This window comes from Malus sylvestris, chromosome 6, assembly GCF_916048215.2.
Source record: "Malus sylvestris chromosome 6, drMalSylv7.2, whole genome shotgun sequence".
Taxonomy (NCBI): domain Eukaryota; kingdom Viridiplantae; phylum Streptophyta; class Magnoliopsida; order Rosales; family Rosaceae; genus Malus; species Malus sylvestris.
This window is the reverse complement of record NC_062265.1, coordinates 19,843,160-19,862,270: the sequence shown is the minus strand read 5'-3', so window position 1 is coordinate 19,862,270 and position 19,111 is coordinate 19,843,160. Positions and strand designations below refer to the sequence as shown.

Below are 19,111 nucleotides of genomic sequence, written 5' to 3'. Positions count from 1 at the left end.
AATCACAAACTTAGTGAATATCCTGATTAGATACCTACCAACAAAGAGAAATATCAACGAATTGTTGGTAAGCTAATATATCTTGCACATATTAGACCAGATATAGCATATGCAGTCAGTATGGTAAACCAATTTATGCATGCACCAAGTGAAACACATGGATGTTGTAAACCGTATCTTGAGGTATTTAAAGTCAGCTCTTGGGAAAATGATTAATGTTTTCAAAACATGATCATCTAGACGTTAAAGGCTACACTAATGCTGATTGGGCTGGTGATGTAACTAACAGACAATCAACATCAGGATACTTTGTTATTGTTGGAAGAAATCTAGTCTCTTAGCGTAGTAAGAAACAAAAGGTTGTTGCTAGATCAAATGCTGAAGCAGAATATCGGAGCATGGCACATGGAGTATGTGAACTGCTTTGGGTGAAGAATTTACTGAGAGATTTGGGATTTAGGCCGAAGCATGCTATGCCTCTACATTGTGACAACAAGGCTGCAATTGACATTGCTCACAATCCAGTTCAACATGATTAAACCAAACAAGTGGAGGTGGATAGACATTTTATTAAAGAAAAAATTAAGGCAAGACTTATTGAAGTTCCATTCGTTAAATCTGAAGATCAATTAGCAGACATGCTCACCAAAGCAGTCACAAGTTTAATATTTCACAACTCACTAAGCAAGTTGGGCATTCATGACATTTACGCACCAACTTGAGGGGGGAGTGTCAACAATAACTGCTAGACATTATTGGTATAGACAATAGACTTTTAATTATTCCTCTAGCTAGCCATCATTACTTTACTTTATAACTAGCCATCATTACTTTGCTTTATAGCTAGCCATCATTACTTTGCTTTGCTTTTCTTTTCTCCTTATTTTCCTCTTCGGTGTTTTCCTCATGTAATCATCATTTGGCTTGTCCACTTGTTAGGACTAGTTGTTGGCCCTCTATAAGAGATGACTTCCCTCTTGTAAAAAAATAATAATGGAGTATATTTCAATTTCTGAGAAAATTGTCTTCCCAAACCGGAATGAGACCTTGGATTTCTCTATCTCTATGCCTTTAACTTTGGTTTGCTTGCCAAACTGGAATGGAGACTATTAATGGAGCCATCTTCCTTGGTGGCAATGTAAGAAACTTGATGTGAGTTTCATCAAACATATAACAAGTGTAATGTTATAAGCTAAGTAAGTTATCTGTCGAGTATAGCTTAACCGATGCACTAATGTAGTTTTCAGACATAAAATGTTGGAGGGAAACCTAATGAGATTCAAACTAATTTGAATTGGACAATTAAATTGAAGTTGTAACTGTTGGTAACTCCTTTCTTGATGGGACTAAGGAACTACTAGAAGTATATATATATATATATATATATATATATATATATATATATATATAGATATAGTGATATGGTCCATTCTCTTGGTGTGAAAAACATTACCACTTCAGATTTTGACATGTACTCATCCCATTGAGAGTTTGGTAATACTATTGATTACACAAGAAAGAAGAAGATTATATTGCTCCAATGGTCTCTATGGCATCGAATGCTAGTTAGTTTAACTATCAAGCATTACTGTCATTAGGGTTAGTGCCTGTATATTTATTACCCATGCACAGATTAGGGTTTCTGTCTCCAGTTTAGTATGTAAGGTTTGATGGTTATGATATTATAAATTCAACATGTGGTATAAAAGCCACTATATTCAAACTCTTGCGTGATAATACATGCCTTATGATTACATTCTTCCGCTGCTATGGCTAATTTCAATATATCATGCGCATGACATATATATTGTTTATTGCTGCATCATTTTATAAACTGCATTATCTTTGTGTTGTTTTTTGCTCTTTCAATATTCATGATTACTTTCATAGAGTAGCATAATGGTTCATAATTTAATTCACACTGAGTCATGAAGTATGATGCCTTATATTTGCTCAAGGCTATTATATCATTTTGTTGTTAATAATGATGATTTTGAGTAATGTTCTCATTTGATTACTTGAATCTTACACCAAAGTGTTAGATCCAGTCTTAAGTTAAAAAAAAAAATCCAAAGAGATTTATATACTGGGATCATTATGGACTGATGTATAGTGAGTGATGAATATCATGCAATGGTGTATTTCTTCTTGCCTAAAGGTGTAGCACACATAACATTATATTTATATTTGGCTAAGCAAATTTTAAAAATTGTAACTTTATATGAATAGTTTCTTGCCCAAAGGTGTGACTGGTTTCATATGTTTAAGACTAACAAGACAATAAAGACATGTTCTTGCTTACAATACTTGTGATTTTCAAACCAAATGTATTTATATGCAGGTTTCAACATGCTTAACATTGTCAACATTGAGAAGTTGAATGGCACCAACTTCAAAACTTGGAAGCAACATATTGAAATGAATTTGGGAATGCTTGAGTTTCACATAACTTTTAAGTCTCCTCAACCAACTGCCTTGGTTGAAAGCAGCACTGCTCAAGAGAGGGATCATTTTGCGAAATGGGAAAAAGCAAATCAAATGTCTCTTCTTATCATGCAAAATGCAATGGAAGAGAACATCAGAGGTGGCATCTCAAGCTGCGACTTAGCCAATGTTATATGGCTATGATAGAAGAAAAGTTCAAAAGGTCTGATAAGGCTGAAGTGGGTGCACATCTTTATGCACTCGTCAACAGCAAGTATGATGGTTTAGGCAGTGTGTGTGAACATTTTGTTGAAAATGGTGAACATTGCTAACAAACTGAATGCAATGGAAATTGGCATCACTGACCAATTCCTAGTGCATATGGCTTTATAGTATTTGTCTAGTGAGTATGATCAAATAAAGGTCAACTACAACACTCAAAAAGAAATTTGGAGTATTAATAAATTGATTGCTATATGTTGTTAAGAGGAAGACAGACTAAAGAGGTCCAAAGCAAAGAAAATGGAACTAGTCAACCTTATGGAGACTGCAAAAGGGAAAGGAAAGCAGACCATGAGCAACAAAAATGATAATTATAAGGGGACCAAGCCATTCAACCCTCAGAGCTGTCCATCTTCAATGCTTTGGCATCGAAGGTTAGGGCATATCTCCAAAGCTAGAATGCTGAGACTAATAAAGGATAGTGCACTACCAAATGTTGATATTACTGACATTGAGAATTGCATAGATTGCTTCAAAGGTTAAACCACTAATTTAACCAACAAATGAAAAGCAAAAATGAGCAATGATCTTTTAGAGATCATTCACAAATACAATATGTGTGTGATCCCTTTCCAACAAAAACAATATGTGGAAACTCATACTTTATTCTTTTTATTGATGATTTTTCAAGATATACTTATTTGTTTTTTATCTCGGACAAGTCTCAAACTCTAAATTGTTTTAAAATCTAATCATGGAGGTGAGTTTTTTGGGAGATACACAGAACAAGGACAAATTAAAGGACCATTTGCATTATATCTGCAACAAGAGGGCATAGTGGCTCAATATACTACCCCATGTACACCATCATAGAATGAAGTAGCTGAGAGATGAAATCGTACACTCAAAGACATGGTAAGAAACATGTATTCATTTGCCAAATTACTTGAATTCTTATGGGGTGAAGCAATCAAGATAGCTAATTATATACTTAATCGAGTGCCTACTAAAGATGTCCCAATCACTCCATTTGAAGCTTGGACAGAAAAAAAGCCTAGTTTCTCACACTTTCATGCATGGGGGTGTAAATGTGAAGCTAGATTGTACAATCCAAATGAAAGAAAATTGGATTTAAAGGCCACTTCTTGCTACTTTGTTGGTTATGCAGAAAAATCAAAGGGTTATCAGTTCTATTGTCCTAATGCTCATACCAGAATCATGGATAATCACAATGCAAAGTTCATTGAAGATATTCAACACAATGGAGTTGGTGCTCCTTCTTCTTTTGTTTTTGAAGAAGTTGCTCGAGATGAACCATGTTCTTCCTCAGTTCCAAGTGCGATGAATACCTCTTCATTACCTATGCCAATGTCACTCACTAATGATTTAAATTTATCTCCGCCAACTGCTGCCTCACTTCCATCAGTTTTTGAGATTCCTCAACTCTCTAAGACTACAATCTTAACACCAACATCTAAAAGTCATGATCAACCTTCCAATAGTGCAATTCCAGGTAGTTCTCAGCCTACATTGTCAGTTAACATTGATCATCCATTACTCCTTACAAGAAAGTCTTCAAGAGCAAGGAAATCAGCCATTTCAAATGATTACATGGTGTATTTACAAGAGATTGATTATGATGTTAGTGATGTGGATGATCTAGTAACATACCAATAAGCTAAGTTAGGTCCTTATGCTTAACAATGGCAAACTGCAATGGATGATGAATTGGCTTCCATGGCAAGTAACCATGTTTGGACTTTGGTGGAGAATACACCACAGTCAAAAGCCATTGGTTGCAAGTGGATTTTTAAAACTAAAAGAAATTCTGAGGGTAAAGTGGACAAGTACAAAGCCAGATTAGTGGTAAAGGGGTTCACTTAAATAGAATGAGTGGATTATTCATAAACCTTTTCTCCAGTTTCAACCAAGGATTCATTTCGTGTAATCATGGCTTTGACATCACAGTTTAATTTGGAACTCCACCAAATGGATGTTAAAATAAAAGGAGTGATAATACTTCAACAATGTTCTTTGCCAAGAACAATAAAAGGTCTGAAGCATCGAGACTAATGGACATAAAGTATTTGAAAGATCAAGTGAGATAAGGCATTATTGAAATTGAGCATATCAGCACCCATTATATGGTGGCTGATCCACTAACCAAAGCCGTACATGTTACAAGTTTCAACAAGCATGGGTCTACAGAGTTCAATAGATGAGTTTTGAATGTAGGAGTAAGGATATTATGCTTGCAATCCTTGCTATTTCAAGTAATAGTGTGAATGTACTGGACTAATCATTTTGTTCATTATGTAAGTACAATATATATGTTTAAAGAATCTCACTATTTGAATGTTAATTCTTGCAAGGATAATATGCTAAAAAAGATACCTTAATTGATGTATCTTAAGACCAAAGAAATGTGGGAGAGAATAAAGTGTACATTATGATTCTCTTATTAATGTAATGTTTCCCTGATGTTTATACTTACACTTTAATGCAGTGTGATAGTGGTCTTTGTGAATTAATGCAAATACTAATATCAAGTTTCCAAGATTCATCTGCTACACTGAACTAGTAAGTACTAAGTAAAGGCTCTACAAATTATAACTACATGATCATACTTACTTATGATATTACAATATTGGCTTAATGTTTGATCTCACTCATGTGGGAGAATGTAAGAAACTTGATGTGAGTTTCATTAAACATATAACAAGTGTAAAGTTATAAGCTAAGTGAGTTATATGTCGAGTATAGCCTAACTGATGCACTAATGCAGTTTCCGAACTTAAATTGTTGAAGCAAAACCTAATGAGATTCAAACTAATTTGAATTGGACAGTTACATTGAAGTTGTAACTGTTGGTAACTCTTTTCTTGATGGGAGGAAGGAACTACTACAAGTATATATATATATATACACACACACACACATATATAGATGTTGATGCACAAAACCGGAGAGGTCTTGGAACAACGTAAATCCGACCGTGAATCTGCAAGAATGTAAAGAACAAAAGATGTATCGTGGTTCACCCCAATGTTTGGGCTACGTCCACACTGATGTTGATGGTATTTCTCTGTAACTGTATGCATGGATTACAAGCTTAAGGGGAGTCCCCTTGAGGAAGAGAGTGTTGTTGTGTTTGTGAGGGTGTTGCCCTCTGTTAGGTTCACAGAGTCCGATTTGTGAGAGAGGATGAGTCCCTTTTATAAAATAAGGGGCTCCTCCTTTTACATAATTATGGGCTGGGTAATGATGCCCAAATGTTAAGGCCTAATGTGTCAATGTCTGAGGCCCAATATGTGTGGTACCAACAATAGTCCCTAAGTCTTTAGTCAAAAGAGTCTTTTGGCTGGAGACTTGAAATTCAGTCCATGTGTGGGCTGAAGTAACTAGATGTTGTCTAGAACTGATACTCGATATGAGATGGTGCTCAATGTGAAATGATGCTCAACTAGAAGTAGCACATGTTGCAAGGCTGCTTGGCTTGTGGCTTATGTTGCCTTGGTTGGCTCGGCTTGCGGCGTTGAAGGTGAGGGAGTCCCTTTTATAGAATAAGGGTTCGCTCCTCAATACATAAATGATGGGCTAGAGTTGATGCTCATGGCGAGGCGGTTGCTCAGCAGGCGGCGATGCTCTCTAATGATGGTGAATGAGTCCCTTTTATAGAATAAGGGCTCGTTCCTCAATACATAAGTGATGGGCTAGAGTTGATGCTCGTGGCGAGGCGGTTGCTCAGCAGGCGGCGATGCTATCTAATGATGGTGAGGGAGTCCCTTTTATAGAATAAGGGTTCGCTCCTCAATACATGAATAATGGGTGCTCTCTAATGAAAGTGATGGAGTCCCTTTTATAGAATAAGGGCTCGCTCCTCAATACATAAGTGATGGGCTAGAGTTGATGCTTGCGGTAAGGCGGTTGCTTAGCAAGCGGCAATGCTCTCTAATGATGGTGAGAAAGTCCCTTTTATAAAGTAAGGGCTCGCTCCTCAATATATCAGTGATGGGCTAGATCCACCAAGTATTTTTCATGAAGCCCAGTTAGTGTGTGGTACATAGTGTAGTCCCCCAAGTCTTTAGTCAATAGAGTCTATTGGCTGGAGACTTCAAATTCAACCATGTATGGGCCGAAGTGGCGGTTGTTCGGAGGCGATTTTTGTATACCATGCACTGAAGCTTTGTAAGTGAAGCTTTGAAAGTGAAGCTTTGAAGCTTGAGCTTTTGTAAATGAAGCTTTTAAAGATGATTATCATGAGTGATGCTCATAAATGTTTATGTTGATTGACATGAGTGATGCTCATGGATGTTGACATGAATGTTAACATGAGCAATGCTCATGAATGTTGACATGAGTGATGCTCATGAATGTTTATGTATGATTGACATGAGTGATGCTCATGTATAATTTTTGGAGTACTGGACGTACTTATGATCACCAAGTTGGTGATAATAGCGGCAGGCTACCGAATAATTTTGGAGTACTGGACGTACTTTTGATCACCTGGTTGGTGATAATAGTGGTAGGCTACCGAATAATTTTGGAATACTGGACGTACTTTTGATCACCTTGTTGATAATAATAGTGGCAGGCTGCCGAATAATTTTGGAGTACTGGATGTACTTTTGATCACCTAGTGGGTGATAATAACGGCAGGCTGCCGAATAATTTTGGAGTACTGGGCGTACTTTTGATCACTTGGTTGGTGATAATAGAGGGTGAACTTTAAGTGGAGGGATGGGGTTTGGAGTTTGAAGCCATATGGCTTGGCTCTTTTGGGCATATGGGCCTTCACCCTCCATATAACATTCCAACCTATTACATAGGGCTTGCCCTTTTTTTTTTTTTTTTGGCGTGCTGCCTTCTCTCTTTATTTATGATTACAAGATAAAAGGGGCCGCACCACCACCAGTTACAATTCCTTCCTCTTTATTTTCTTCCTTTTAGCAGATGGCAGACCAAGTATAATTCCTTCCTCTTTATTTTTTCTTTCTTTTTTTTTCTACTTTTGCTTTTGTTTCCCATGTGCTCTCGCAGAGCAAAACTTCCCTTTATTCTTTGCTTTTGCATGTGGGTGGTTGACAACCGCCCTCTTCTGTGAGATCCAGAACACATTTCTGTGTTTGCCCCACCATCAAACATTACTTTTACTTTCTTGCTCCTTTCTTTTCATAAACCCAAAATAGTGGCATCTAGCATTGCATCAGAGATCTGGTCGCACAGCTTGTCGGGGTGACCCTCGTTCACGGATTCAGATGTGAATAGGAAAGTCTTAATTCTCTCTGAAGCACGGATCTGGAAATGGAGGAAGTTAGAGGGAATAAGAAGGGGCTGTGCTTTTCGAACCACACCCTTTACGCAAAAAAAAGTGGAAGAAAATCGAACGACTGCCGCTTATTGTACCCGTCATTCACCACCATCTTGTTCCTCACATAGAATGCCTCGTGAGCCATCAACACCGCATTTGGACCTTTACTGGGCTTTTTCCTGGGCACATCAGACCCAGACACCGACCGGGACCTCTTTTTGGTTTCCTTGTTGACAAATCACAAAGAAAAAAAATTCAACTCTATGCATTTGGTATAAGGTTTTTTTATTCTCACCTACAGAGTCCAAATTCCCCTTAGACCTCAAAAGTCGAGCATACCACAAGAAGTCGAGATTCCTGCACCTGTAAACACTACTAAATGCTTACTCTTTTGTATCAACATAGCAAGCTACTCAATTTTTTCTTGCAAAACTTGAGGCGTGTCGAAATGTTCAGTCATTCCGACTTGGCCCACATCTTCTATGTAGGAAAGCTTCTCTGCATAACCCAAGGACATGGTCACTATGATGCTTCGTGTACCACCTTCGCTTTGTACCCCCCTCTCTCTCTCTTCTCTCTGTGAAAGTTTTGATTAAAAGGTAGGGAGTGAGAAACCCTTTCAGCTTTTTACTTCTTCTATTTCTTCTATTTCTTCTATTTCTTCCCTCTCTACTGTCTGTCCTTGTTGAATCCTCTAGTGCTAGAGGCGCACACATCATTAATACTGATTTCAGGCACTTCACCCTTCAATGTGAGTTAGTCCAATTTGACTCGAACTTTGTCACCACTGAGATCTGGTTCCTTATCACCATTTTGTTTTTGTCCTCCAAATTACTTCCAGAGCTACCTTCTTTTCTTTTCTTTCATCATTGACACCCTCTGAACCAGCTTTTCTGCCAACTTCAGAAGAATTTGAAAGCCTCTCCACCAAGAACCTTATCAACTTGCATAAGCCCTTTGATGGAAGCTGAGGTCGGCAAGGTAACTGAGGCTCTTGATCTTGGAGGCAATGTCCATATAGAGCTTGAACTGGTCGACGACTGAGGAGTCAGGGAGGAAAGTGGGAAACGGCGTCGTTCTGTCGATGAGATTGAGAGAATGGCCACAGATCGAGACCGAGGTCGTCGGCATCAGGTCCTTAACAAATGACACGTCGTCCGGGACACATACGTCGAAGCTCTCCAACGACTTCAGTAGTATTTCCCGCGAATCTTCCATTACCGATTAATGGAATTTAAGAGATTTTCTGCGAGTTTTGGATTTTCAGTGTAAAGTGGCTGATGAGAGAGAGAGAGAGATATGCGAAGGTTTTGTGTTCTTTGATCCCCAAAAAGGTTTGGCCAAACCCGACTGTCGTCAAAGCATGCTCGATCCGCACTAGCATCCCTAAAAGACTGAAAGTAGTGAAAGAAAACAAGTACTGGTTGTGTCCTATTGTTTTCTAGAGAAAGAAAGACTAAAGCTTTTTATTTTCTTCTGAGAATCGAAGAGAGAAAGAGAGGAAATGGATTTAGTGTCTTCTGTGTGGGTTAGTGAGAAGTCGACAAAACCATCTTGCCTGATCTGGGTGAATCATAATCTTTGGTTTGGCAACAGAAAAGAAGAGGCGTTGTAGAAAGCGCACATCTCACAGCTTATCAGTTGATGCTTATGGGGAGAGTAACTGCGGGAGCAAAAGGGAAGCTTGCTTGATTCTTTCAGATAGAGAAAGAGTAATAAAACGGACAGACTGAGCCTCCTCCGTTTCTGCTAGTGGTGGACTATTAGATTTAAGAGGAGAGAGAAAGATGGGACTCGTTTATAGGGTTTTTGTGATTTTGTAGATTCACGGCGGAGGTGAAAAAATGAAAGAGAACCGACATAGCTTTTCGTGTCGTTTCCTACAAACGGCATCAAATGTTGATGCACAAAATCGGAGGGGTCTTGGAACAACGTAAATCTGACCGTGAATCTGCAAGAATGTAAAGAACACAAGATGTATCGTGGTTCACCCCAATGTTTAGGCTACATCCACACTGATGTTGATTGTATTTCTCTGTAACTGTATGTATGAATTACAAGCTCAAGAGGAGTCCCCCTGAGGAAGAGAGTGTTGTTGTGTTTGTGAGGGTGTTATCCTCTATTGGATTCACAGAGTCCGATTTGTGAGGAGGGAGGAGTCCCCTTTTATAGAATCAGGGGCTCCTCCTTTTACATAATTATGGGTTGGGTAATGATGCCCAAATGTTGAGGCCCAATGTGTCAATCTCTGAGACCCAATATGTGTGGTACCAACAGCACACGGATTTACATTGTTCCAAGACCCCTCTGGTTTTGTGCATCAACATTTGACGTCGTCTGTGGGAAACGACATGAAAAGCTATGTCGATTCTCTTTCATTTTTTCACATCCGCCATGAATCTGCAAAAAACCCAAAAACCTCACTGGGCTTTTCCAGAAAAACATTCACTAAGCTCCTAAACTCATCCCTTAAACACTTCTCTCTCTCTCCCCTCCATCCCCCTCTTTTTGTCTTCCAAAATTAGCAAGGATTCATCAGAGTAAAACTCAACAGAAAACAAAGAGGCGTGACAGAAAGAGAGATTCAGTTGGATTCCGTTTTGTTTCCCACACCATCTCCTTAACCAAACTCTCTCTCCTCTTTTCTCTCCTCACACGTTTTCTCACTCCAATTTCAAATAAAATCCCAAAAACAAAAATCAAATCCCAAATTCCCCAATTTTCGAATTCAGCAACCCCAAATCTGAATCTCGAATTTTGTTTCCTTCCATTAGTTTCAGTTTCTGGTCGTTTTTTCCAATCCAGATGGGTTTCAAATCCCTCTTCTCCCGGAATAAGAAATCCAGTCCCGACGTCGCCGCTGCCCATGTTGACGTCCCCGCTGCCCACGCCGACATCGCCGTTGCCCACACCGATGTCGTTGCTACCCACCCCGCCGCCTCCGCTGCCCACCTCGCTGCCTCCGCCGCCATTTCAGCCCACTCGCGAACCCATATCATCGAGCTCGACCAAGTTTTCAAGAAATTCAACGTCAATGGCAACAAAAAGATCTCGTCTTCAGAGCTCGGAGCCATCATGAGCAGCCTGGGGCAACCGTCCTCCGACGAGTAGCTCAACAACATGATCTCCGAGGTCGATTCCGACGGAGACGGCTTCATCAACTTCAAAGAGTTCGTTGAGCTCAACACCAAAGGGGTCGACTCCGCCATCAACACTTATTACGACAAGCTCCTTGCCGGAGATAGCGGTGTAGGTCCAATTGATCGGTTTGATGCGTCCAAGTTTCCGACCCAATTCGGGGGTCCAAATCTGTAGGTTCTCATCGAAGGGATACATTGATGGGAAGAACGATCGACGGCTCAACAATTGCCCTCGGTACTCGATTGTTGCTGGGAAGAAAGCTCTCGAGGATGCTGATCTTGGCGCCGATCAGCGCTCAAAGCTTGATCAACCGCGGACTGGCATGCTTGTTGGATCTAGAATAGGTGGTCTTACTGTTGTTTCTGATGGTGTTCATGCACTGATAGAGAAAGGTCACAGGAAAATTACCCATTTTTTCATTCCTTATGCAATTACAAACATGGGGCCTACGTTACTCTTCGTAACCTTTACTTGCAGGGCAATTTTTTCTTCGGCGAAATCCCGGAGCTTGTGTACAATCTCAACCAATTCAGTGTATCCAACAATTTGCTAAACGGACCTGTTCCAAAACAGTTGGAGTCATCGACAATTTAGTGTATCCACCTCCGTAATGATTAAAGACAATTCAAGTTCCAAGCTCTCTCATGGACCCGGCCTCTCGCCCAGCTGTAGTCATTGACAATGGAAGTGGGAAATTATGCTCTAACACGTGAAAAGCCACAAACAAAAAAGGGTGTCGACCACTGGAAGAAGATAACTTTATTATCTTTATTATCAATGCATCAACATTTTGTCGACCACCAAAGAAAATGCCCACCAACAATGAAACTTTCATCATGAAAGGGAATGCATGTTCCCTGCCCATTCTCTTAGAAAGCTATGGGAAAACCTAGGAGAAAGATAAGGGTTCCTTACTTTAAATGATGTGATTTACTTTTCTTATCCTTTGGAGACATCTGTATAACTCCATCAGAGGGTAATCATAAATAAAGAAATAAGGCAGCATGCCAAAAAAAAAAAAGTACGTCTAGTACTCCAAAATTATTCGACAGCCTGCCGCTATTATCACCAACCAGGTGATCAAAAGTACGTCTAGTAATTCAAAATTATTCGGCACCTTACCGCTATTATCACCAACCAGGTGATCAAAAGTAAGCCCAGTACTCCAAAATTATTCGGCAGCCTGCCGCTATTATCACCAACCGGGTGATCAAAAGTACGTCCAGTACTCCAAAATTATTCGGCAGCCTGCCGCTATTATCACCAAATAGGTGATCAAAAGTACATCCAGTACTCCAAAATTATACATGAGTATCACTCATGTCAATCATACATAAACATTCATAAGCATCACTCATGTTAACATTCATGAGCATCACTCATGTCAACATCCATGAGTATCACTCAATCAACATAAACATTCATGAGCATCACTCCTGTCAATCAGCTTCGAAAGCTTCATTCATAGAGTTTCAGCTTCGAGAGCTCCATCTTCAAAAGCTTCATTTACAAAAGCTTCAGCTTCAAAGCTTCACTTTCAAAGCTTCACCTACAAAGCTTCACCTACAAAGCTTCAGTGCATGGTCTACAAAGACCGCCTCCGAATAATCGCCACTTCGACCCATACATGGATTGAATTTGAAGTCTCCAGCCAACAGCCTTTATTGACTGAAGACTTGGGGGACTACACTATGTACCATATATTGGGCTTCCACAACTAAGCCTCATGAAAAATACTTGGGGGACTCTAGCCCATTATTTATGTACTGAGGAGCGAACCCTTATTATATAAAAGGGACTCCCTCACTTTCATTAGAGAGCACCCATTATTCATGTATTAAGGAGCGAACCCTTATTTTATAAAAGACTCTCTCACCTTCATTAGAGAGCATCGTCGCCAGCTGAGCAACCGCCTTGCCGCGAGCATCACTCCTAACCCATCACTTATGTATTGAGGAGCGAGCCCTTATTCTATAAAAGGGACTCCCTCACCTTCATTAGAGAGCATCGCCGCCTGCTAAGCAATCGCCTCGCCGCGAGCATCAACTCTAGCCCATCATTTATGTATTGAGGAGCGAGCCCTTATTCTATAAAACGGACTCCCTCACCTTCAACGCCACAAGCCGAGCCAACCAAGGCAACATAAGCCACAATCCTCGCAACCTCGCAACATGTACTACTTCTAGCTGAGCATCATTTCAGATTGAGCACCGCCTCATATCGAGTATCAGTTCTAAAAGACATCTAGTTACTTCGGCCCACAAATGGACTGAATTTCAAGTCTTCAGCCAAAAGACTCTCTTGACTGAAGACTTGGGGGACTCCTGTTTGTACCATACTTAGGGCCTCCGTATTTAGACCTCGTATAAATACTCGGGGGACTCAAATGTAATTATGTAATGAATAAAGAGGCAAATATGTAATAAGTGAGGAGCCCTTATTCTATAAAATGACTCCTCACTATCCTCATTAGGGAGGTCAAGTTGAGGCTATGGGAAGAGAGAAACTAGGCTAGAGAGCACACTGCCTCTAGCCTTCTTATATATTCACCATTCAGAGTGAAACAATATCAACATCAGTGTGGACGTAGCCCAAACATTGGGGTGAACCATGATACATCTTGTGTTCTTTACTTTCTTACAGATTCACGGTCGGATTTACATTGTTCTAAGACCCCTCCAGTTTTGTTCATCAACAATATATATATATATGGATATAGTGATATGGTCCCTTCTCTCAGTGTGAAAAACATTACCACTTCAGATCTTGACATGTACTTGTCCCATTGAGAGTTTGGTAATACTATGGATTACACAAGAGAGAAGAAGATTATATTGCTGCAGTGATCTCTATGGCGTCGAATGCTGGTTAGTTTAACTATCAAGCATTACTGTCATTAGGGTTAGTGCATGTATATTTATTACCCATGCATAGATTAGGGTTTCTGTCTCCAGTTTAGTATGCAAGCTTTGATGGTTACGATATTATAAATTCAATAGGCAACAATCCTCAAGGTTAAATAGTTTCCTAAGAGGTATTTTCTTGAGGCTCTGGTTAGGCCGAACACCTCCTATTGCAGCATCTGTGCTACTCGGAGAATCATTGAATTAGGCCTATGTTGGCAGGTTGGTAATGGGCAATCAATTATCAATAACGATCCATGGATTCCTACTCCCTCACTATTTCGTCCTTTCTCCCTTATGCCTTTAGGTTGTAATCCTGCTACGGTCAGTGATCATATAGATCCCATCACCAAATCTTGAAGAATTGATCTTTTAAAATCTATCTTCTCTGTCATGGAAATGGATACGACTCGATCTATCACTCCCCCTTCCCCCATTCGTTGGTGTGGCACTTTGAAAAGAAAGGTACTTTCTCTGTCCGTAGTGCTTACCATTTGGCATGCGAGAGGATTCAACCTTCAAATGGTGAGGCATTTTCCTCATCCATCCCCAACCTTATCGGCAAATTTTGGGACATATTATGGAAGGCTAATGTCCCTCCCAAAGTAAAAACCTATGCTTGGAGAACTTGTAACAATTATGTCCCTACTCGGTCCAATCTTGGATACAGGTACATCACTTCCAACTTGCAGTGCGTCTTGTGCAACCACCCAAACGAATCCACGTTGCATCTGTTGAAGGAAGCCCATATGCTAAATGTGCATGGCTCTCGTTCCCCCTGGACATCCCTCTGAAAGGTCTCACCTCTCCCTCCCCGCTAGCATGGGCCAATGATACGGCTGAGAACCTCCCCTCGAGTAGTTTCGATGTTTTCTTATGATCTGTTAAACGATATAGGGAGCTTGAAACTCGAAACTTTGGACCGAAACCTGTGAGGCCCTGGATGTAACTGTGGTTAGAAGTCTCCATTGGTGGCATGACGTTGTCCATATCTCCTTTGCCATTTCTTAGACAGCACGACACCCTCCCTTTCCACCAAAATGGCTTTGTCCCTCCCTCGGACAAACTGAAAATAAACATTGACGGAGCATGGATTATGGCCAATAATCTGGGTGGCTTCGGGGGAATTGTTCGTGATGAAATGAGATGTTTCTTGGTTGCAAAATGTGGTCACTGTGTTAATGTATTCTCTCTGCTACAAGCAGCACGACAAATAGAGAAGGTCCAGTTTGGGCGTTGTCTAGGGGGTCAAAACATTGTATTTGAATTCGACTCGCTTCAGATTGTGGAGGCTTGAAAGATCCTTCCACCAACTTGTCTCCTGTTGGCCAGGTTGTTGAAGATATCAAGGTTCTTCTCTTTTTAATCACTGAAGCTTCATTCACCCATACACGTCGCCAAACCAACGGTGTTATTCATCGGCTTGCTCGAATTGGTGTTACATCTTAGTTGACTTCTTGTAGTACTTTTGGAATCATTCAGTCTACTATCGTTTCATTTAAAAAATAAAAAACAATACAACTTTTAATTTTATAAAAATGAAAAACTAAAAATTGATGTGTTATCAAACGGATCTTAAAAATAATTAAGCTCGTCCAAAATTTGACTTTATAAGAACCCACAATTTAACGCTTCTCAACTCTAGTTCTCTCCTGCACGAAAGAGTTGAACTTCAACCTTGCCTCTATTTTTTACAAAACTTTGATAAGGTCTGACCAAATTAAACTATTCCAAAACCAAAAATAATTATTTGCCAACGAAAAAATCGTGAAACAATTGTTTAAAAATTCAACTAATATGAGGGAGGGTGGTTTTTCCTTGTGGAATTTCAATGTTGAACGAAGCAATAAGAGGTATTGTTGACTGCTCCATCAGATGGTGAGAATGAAGTAATCTGCTCCCATTGTTTTTAGGGTAAATTACATTTTCATACCTCAGGTTTGGGGTCTATTTCAATTCCTTACAACATCTTTAAAACATTTCACTTTCATACCTTAAGTACTATTTTATTTCAAAATAATACATCCGTTACATTTTCCATCCATTGATCTGTTAAATGCTGACGTGGCTGCCACATATATGCCACGTGGTTGTCAAATGTCTGCCACGTGGCAAATAAAATAATTTTTAAATTTTTTTAAAAACCTGAATTTTCTCAAAAAAAAACAAATTTGAAACCCACATCTGCAAGAAGAAGAAGAGGAGTGAGGAAGAAAGAAAAAGAAAAAAAAAAAAGAAACCCACTGCAAGAAGAAGAAAAAGAAGAGGAAGAGGAAGAAGAGATCGGGGTGGGGGGGGACGTGAGGAGGGTCGTCGGAGGAAGAAAATCAAAAAAAAAAAAAAATAGAAACCCAGATCTGCAAGAGGAAGAAGAGGAAGAGGAAGAAGAGATCGAGGTGGGGGGGGGACGGGAGGAGGGTCGTCGGAGGAAGAAAATCAAAAAAAAAAAAAATAGAAACCCAGATCTGCAAGAAGAAGAAGAAGAAGAAGAAGAAGAAGAAGAAGAAGAAGGTCGGGGTGGGGGGAGGGTCACTGGGCGTGGGGGGGGGGGGACGGGAGGAGGGTCGTCGGAGGAAGAAAATAAAAATAAAAAAAAGAAACCCATAAAGAAGAAGAAGAAGAAGAAGAAGAAGGAAGGGAGCTGGGTCGGGGTGGGGGGAGGGTCGCTGGGCGCGCGGGGGGGTGCTTCTTCTTCTTCTTCTTCTTCTGGTCGTTGGGGGAGGGACAAATTTTTTTTTTTTTTTCTTTTCCTCCTTATAATCGCTGGTTGCAGGTGTGGGTTTTTTTTTTTTTTTTTTGGTTGAGAAAATTCAGGTTTTAAAAAAAAAAAAAAAAAAATTGCCACGTGGCAGATATTTGGTAGCCACATGGCACAAATGTGACAGCCACGTCAGCATTTAACGGATTAATGGATGGAAAATCTAACGAATGTATTATATTGAAATAAAATAGTACTTGAGGTATGAAAGTGAAATGTTTTAAAGTTGTTGTATAGGGTTGTAATAAACCTCAAAACCTAAAGGGTTACTGTGTAATTTACCCTTGTTTTTATCACTCCCAAATCCTTCTCATTCCTTTCCGTCGATCACTTCCCCTGTTGGATTTGGATGGCAGCCTATTTACAATTTTCTGTTTATTATTCAATTGGTGATGATGGGATGGTAAAGTCATTTTACATATAAAAATGGGATGTGCTATCCACACACCTCTTTTTACTTCTCACACACTTCTTATTAATTTACGTCCGTTGATTTTTTTCAATTCATCCGATCCGATGACTGAAAACCAAAAAAGTATGGAAGAAATAAAAAAGAGTGTGTGGATATCACACCCCGTAAATATTAGGTGGCTATGAAGCCTAGGACTAATACTTATATTTAAAACTGATCATTTGTGAGAGAGTCATTATCATTGAATGAATGTATTTTCTAGGAACACCAGTCTACTTGATTTCTTACGTGTAAGGACTCATGTTATTATCTTTATATGACGATGTAAAATAATTTATCATACATAAGTTGTAATTCGATATGTTCAATCTCTTTTATCATCCTTTAAAGAGCATAGATTTAAAGACTGTTTAGTCATTCATATGAATCAAACAAGTTAATAATAAAGATATAATTTCTTAGTTCTTATACAACCCTTAATTTGTTCGACACATATAGATGACTAAACAAGCTCGAAATTAAATAAATGTGTGTAGAGATGATCTTTAGGTTATGATAAAAAAGGTGAAACTATTAGAATTAATTATTAGAATTAATTATGACGATGTTTGTATAGTTAAATGATTTCACATCGTTATGTTTTCAAGTAACATACACCAGTGTCAAATGTAAAACAATTGGCAAGATAAATAATTTTCATATATTATTCACGATAAAGATACAATATAATTTGGGTGATGCTATCCATAGACCATTTTTTACCTCTCACATACTCTTGTTAATTTCTGTTATTTGATCATCTTCAATTCATTCGATATGATAGTCAAAAATTAAGAAGTGTGTATAAAATATAAAAGAGGTGAGTTAATAGCACACTACCGTATGATTTGGGTGCCCTAGGTTGATAATATTGCACGCTGCATGATTAGTTGGTGCAAATCAAGGCCTTCTATAATGATGAACTGGTTATATATAATTTCATGTGTCTTAGTGTCCAAAACAAGCAACATTGAGGCACTAATTATGGTAATTAGTGATGAAAGACTGTCCAATTAAAAGCATATACGTCACCCTTTATGCAATGAGAAAATGACTTGTTGGCTACATATGGAAAATGAGGCACACTTCATGAGAAAGGACTTGTTGCCTACTTATGGAAAGTGTCTACATACATACATGAACAATAAATCATCTACTATTCTTAACATTACCTATAGAAATTATTCTAGAGAAAACTTTACATAAGTTCAATTTGTTGAGCTAATATGCCACTTAATACTATAGTTTAGTGATATTCATCTTTACTTATAAGTAAGAGGTTTTATATTTGATTCTTGTCAAAGACAAATTTGAATCACATTATTACTAACTCATATTAAAGCTAAGCTCACCTCCTCCAGTATAATATCATTTGTTAAAAAAAAAATTACCTAATATTAGCAATAGTCTAGTTTGTTAAAATAAGTCCAGTCACTTAAATTTAGCTATATTTTATTATCAATAATGATCTCTTTAATGATAAAATTTATTATAAAAATTAGTTCAATGATTAAATGATCTAATATCTAAATGATTTTTTAGAAAAATAATTTTAAGGAAGTAAGTAATAATATGAACGATCTCAACTGAATCATAAACATGAAGCTTTATAAATTAACCACATAGTAAATTGAGAAAAAAAAAACTTCTCAACGAATGACAAGTCAAATTAATTCCTTACCAAAAGGATCATTCAGATTCCCAATTTACCACCGCACGTGTCGGCACGTGTAAAGTCATGCTCATGTCTTCAACTTCCGCATGCCACAATATCGGTTACGGAAAAGAAAAAGTATACCGACCAAGAAAAAGTTTCCAGACCAAATCACTGACACGTGTCCATAAGCCGGTTGCTTTTCACCGCTCTCTCCGAGCACAATTTATAAGCCACAGAAAAC

The 19,111-nt window shown here is 38.9% G+C and overlaps 1 long non-coding RNA gene across 1 annotated transcript; it reads left to right on the top strand.

Moving 5' to 3' along the window:
* Positions 1-1,427: 1,427 nt before the first annotated feature.
* LOC126627326 (uncharacterized) lies at positions 1,428-2,910 on the top strand. The gene is made up of 2 exons (XR_007624973.1): positions 1,428-1,599; positions 2,342-2,910. It is a non-coding gene; the product is annotated as an uncharacterized LOC126627326 (long non-coding RNA).
* Positions 2,911-19,111: the final 16,201 nt, after the last annotated feature.